The sequence below is a fragment of the Martes martes genome (genome assembly GCF_963455335.1).
Source record: "Martes martes genome assembly, chromosome: 2".
In the NCBI taxonomy this organism is placed as follows: Eukaryota; Metazoa; Chordata; class Mammalia; order Carnivora; family Mustelidae; genus Martes; species Martes martes.
The window spans coordinates 23388551-23393782 of record NC_137889.1 but is presented as its reverse complement, the minus strand read 5'-3'; positions in this window follow the sequence as shown (position 1 = coordinate 23393782).

Genomic DNA, 5232 nt, shown 5'->3' with positions numbered 1-5232 from the left:
TATGGTTTCTAATTGCCTCCCTGTAAGCAGTTTTTTAGTTGCATAATGGGATGCTGGCTGTTTTTGTGTTTCTCTGGATCAGTAATGAGGTGGTTTCTAGTCTGTGGGGGGTGGGGCAGGGGTCTGAGAGAATCCGTCGTAAAGATTGGGGCGCCTGAAAGAGGAGAACGTAAGACCTCCTCTTTTAGTGGGGTGTGTCCTGTCCTTGCTGACGACCGCCGTGCTGCGGTGAGCAGGGTGGAAAGGGAATTGGAGAATAGCAGGTTTCAGAGACGTGGCGTGGTCTGCACCCCTGTTGGGTAGTGCAAGGATGGAGGGATTTCCCATGGGTCAAGTGCACACTGAGGAAGAAAGCGCACGGGAGCCATCTTGCTAGTGTCCCTCCAAAGAGGGCTTGTCCCCCTAGCAGTCCCCAGCGGCATGTGACTGCAGGGTGTTTGCTGGGGAGGCAAGTTGAGGGGATTAGAAGAGGCTGAAGCCAGGAGGATCTCCCATGTCAGTGACCTGTGTACCCTCGTATCGACACGAGCCCACATGCAGGCCCTAGGAGAAGCAGCATTTGGACCCTTGCAGCGAGAGGGTAGTGATGGCCGGCAGTCGTGTCCAGAAAAGCAGTGACGTCAGTAGAGAAAGAATTGTGGTCTTGCCAGGTTCATAAAGAGATGTTTACCCCTGTCGCTCTTCTGTACCTACCTTCCCCACATACCCCCCCAAAGCAGATAGGGCCGAGAAGAAAGAGGAACGGGAGGGGAGTCAGAGAGCAGACCCCTCACCCGTCCCCATAGTCTGTAATGAGGGAAAGAGATCATTTTAATGGAGCTGGATGGTGATTTTTCTCTCTGAGTGTAAGCCAAAAGCTATTCATTCTGCCTCAGATGCCCTCCGGGGTAGGAAAGGAGGGATTTCACTAGCAGAGTTGTACACGGTAGTTGCGAGAAAGCAAGCCTTCTCCTATTTTCATGTTATGTCACAAGTTCAGGCTCTTCATTTCACCAGTTAGAGATGGAGGCAGGGAAAGGAGCGTCATGTGACGCTCAGCTGCTAGGCTGGGGCCCAGGCCTCCTCCTGCCAAGATAACTTTTGTTCTCATTTCCCAACCCTGTCAGATCAGCTCCTGTCATTATGCAGGGTACAGAATGTGCTCTGCTGAAATCTGAGACTGAGGGCTAGGAGAGGTGTAGTCTTCGGAGTGACCAGGCTGGCCCGTTAAGTTGATATCCAGATTATCGTTGGCGAAGTTCTCCTGGTTTTGGTGTGTCTGACGGATTGATTGATTGAGGGTCACAGGAAGAATCTGATTCTGTTTCTTAACATTCTTGGCCCGTTCACCCTCTCCCCTTCACTGCGACATTCAGTGTCCCTTTGTCCCGGCCAGTCAGCCCGTCAGTAAATCTTCCTTGAGTCCCGCTGTGTGCCAGGCGGAGGCACATGGCCACAAGCCGGGTCTGCAGGCTCACCGGCAGAGCCTACGTCCTCACACCCCAGCCAGCGGGTCTTCTCTGCTGTCTACACGACATCCTAAAATGTTCCAACCAACCTGCTCGGAATCCTTCAGTTGCTCTCAACGCCTAGCTCGCATTAGCCTTCTGAGTCGGCCTCTCTGTAGAGGACTCGAAATAATTTTTAGCCTCCTCTCTCGCTCCTGCCACCATCCATGAACCATCGACTCTGGTCAGCTCTGGTCGGCTCACAGATAGCCATCTGCCCCTTGATTTCGTGTCCCCCGTCTTCTGGAATGCCCCTCTCCCTTTGTCTCCATTCCCAGATGACTAAGTCCACCTCAAGCTTTTTGCTTTCATGAGATGTGATCCCCGATCCCCTAGGCCACATGGTGCTGGTCCTCATTTGAACTCCTGTCACTCTCCCCGCCTCTGCTGGTCACTCAGCTCCTGCCCAGTCCTGGCCGGTTGAGTCCATTATTGTCTGTGTGATTTCCCTGCCACACTCACAAGTTAGTGGTGGCAGGAACAGCTCCTTATTCATCTTTTTATTCTGTTCAGCATCTGACACACAGTGTTCATTAAGAGTTTGTGGAAGAGCAACTGGGCTCAGTCAGTTAAGTCTCTGCCTTCAGCTCGGGTCATGATCTCAGGGTCCTGGGATGCAGCCCCAGGTTGGGTGTCCTGCTCAGTGGGGAGCCTCCTTCTCCCTCTGCCTCTCCCTCTGTCTGTGCTGTCTCTCTTTCTCTCTCTCAAATTAAAAAAAAAGGGGGGGGTTTGTGGAGAAATGAGTGGGTTCTTTTTATTTCACTGATAAGCTTTTCTGCCCCCAAAGATGTTGAGATTATCAAAGAGTGGGGTGATCTTGGGTAAGAAAACAGGGCGTTTTTTTCTCAGCTCTACGTGTCATTTGTCTGTGGTGTTCCTTACGCATAAATTGAAGCTGGAATGCAGTTACCTCCACTGTTTTACTTCTTTGAGAATTTTTTGGAATTGAGCTGAATAGCTTTCCCTTCGCTCGTGAGTTGGCGTTCTCAGCCAAAGGCATGGGGGACAAATTAGACTTATTCTAATACTGTTTGATTTACACAAGGCAGACTCTATCTGGAAATTTATAAAATAGGCCCAGGATAGCTTCTTGAATGTTTATTAATCATAAAGCCATACCTCCTGCTCTGAGGGTTCAGCCTTTGCTACCCTCTCCTGGTAAGTCCCCAGTGGAATCTGTGGAGACCTTGACAAAGTGCACTTCGGACGACAGACTGAATATTGCCATCTTCTGTTCATTATGAGAAGTACCGTTGACTTTCAAGAAGCCATCTTGTGTTGCTCCGTCGCTTTGAAAGACTATCAACAAGTTATCCCAGGTCACAGGGACTCAACTGTGCAAAAATATGAACAGAGTTCTAATTATACATTCAAATGATAGTACTAATGGTATTTGGGGTTTTATTTACTACACTATTTAAAAAGGGTATCTCTGCAGTATGTGGTAGGGAGGCCTAATTCGAATTATTTAAGATACAGAAGAAATATAAGGCTCATGTAGCATCGGAGTTCTTGAAAGTAATCTATTAATTGTTTTATTTTATAAAGTTTGTTGTAAAGGATAGGGCAGTGGCTTTGGAAAATAATCCTGCAAAGGAGTGATATTTTTTTAACAGTACATTTCAGGGGCGCCTGGGTGGCTCAGTGGGTTAAAGCCTCTGCCTTCGGCTCAGGTCACGATCTCAGGGTCCTGGGATTGAGCCCCACATCGGGCTCTCTGCTCAGCGGGGAGCCTGCTTCCTCCTCTCTCTCTGCCTGCCTCTCTGCCTACTTGTGATCTCTCTCTATTGAATGAATAAATAAAATCTTTAAAAAAAAAAACAACAAAAAAAAACCCAGTACATTTCAAAAGAATAGTGCCTATAGGTAATTTTAGACAAAATTTCCCCTTAAAATATTTAAAGATTTTAAAGCATAAACATGAGTTGTCTTCAAAATAACATCATTTAAATATACATATATATTTTTTTTCTTGAGGAGGGCCAAACCCTTTATTCTCACAGCATGCCCAGGAGAAAGGTGGCCATCACTGGAAACAGGGTCTTGGGCTGATGTCACAGGCACTAAATCATGAGCAGGACCAGTGTGGAGAAGGGAGGTGTCCACCAGCCCCAGCACTGAGTGGCACCAGCTTGCCCTCTGCTGTTTCATTTTTTAATTCTAATACCTGTTATGTCTATTGTATATATCTTGGTAACAAAGAATACAAAGGCATCAAAAGTAGTATTTGTTGTGTCCCCTGGTCCTTATCACCTTATCACCTCAGCGTTTCTGCTCTAACTGCTGCCATGTTGGTATTCATGTTCATAGGTTTTTGTTGTTGTTGTTGTTTTGGGGGTTTGTAGTTTTAATCTGCTTAATCAAACATGTATAAACATAAATACATATCTGTACTTTGTTTTATAAGGAATGAGATTACTGAATGAATATTATTCTTTAGGTTACTCTTTTCACTTAATGATGTCATGAGCCAATTCCGAATCAGTCTGTCTGTTTCTATGTCTGTCTCTCTTTTTTTTTCTCTTTCTAAAATCCATGTCTTTTTGTCTCTGTAGAAGTTCATGGTGTGAATATACCATAATTTATCTACCTGTCGCCCTATTGAGATATTCATAGGTTTTCAGGTTTTTACTATTATAAAGTTTTAATAAACATCCTTGGACATCTGTCTTTATGTGTTGGTAGTTTTAATTGTGTAAAGTAAAGATCTGTGCCAAAGAATATTTATGTTTTTAACTAAGCTTAGTTTTTAAGCTTTTTTAAAACTTGGCATTTTGAGAAGTATTTGTTAATTTGTGAAATGGATTTTTTTCTGGCGGGGAGTGCCTGGTGTCAGTTCTCTGCCTGGAAGAACCCGCCTGCCTTTTGTGGACAGAAGAAGAACATGGTCAGTGACTAGTGCTTTCTAGGATGTGACCACCTGCTTAGCCAAATAGCAAGGATAGAACTGAGCAGTGATACACCCATTCTAGAAATGTGTATATTTCCCACCTGTGGCAGGACTTGTCCCCTTCCTGGTTTTAGTTACACAGGACGGGGGCAGAAGTTTGCATTTAACAAATTTCTTCAAAGTCCCTTACCTTTAATCCAGTTTGTACTGCGAAATCCCCCCATATACAACACTGTGGTAATGAACGCGGCCCAGAAGCCCTCCTAGCAGTTCTCTAGATTGAAATTAAAAGCCTGGAGAAAATGGCTCTGAAGGTAGTTCTACATGCACTCACCATTTTAGTCCATGACTCCTACTCAGGGTTTAATTGGGGGATTCTTGTAGGCATATGATAATATAGGCATATAGCAGAATGAGTTTATTGGCAATATAATACTGGAAGATACAATTTAAGTTACAGAGCTTTGGACAGCTGTATCTGCTGATATTCTTCTGCCAACCTACAGGTTATAACATTTGGTTAAGTGAGGCCAATTTGGCTCTATCACAGAATTCTATATTCAATTTGTCCTCTCTGGTGGAACCTCGAAAGGTCTCTCCAGAAGGGTTTATCTGTAGAATGCTTTCCTGCTAAGAAAGTGTTCCTCACACCAACACGTTTATGTTGTGGAATATAAGCTCAGCATGAGTGCCTGGAATCACTTAGCTCAGCAGAATGTTCCAGTGATTTCAAGCATGTTGTGTTTCCGCACACCATTTTGAATGCTGTTATCACTGTCGGTGAGCTGTTCTGATCGTTTTATGCGCTGAATATCATTGGTGACTGCTCTGTTTTGCTGACCACCGCAGCTCAAT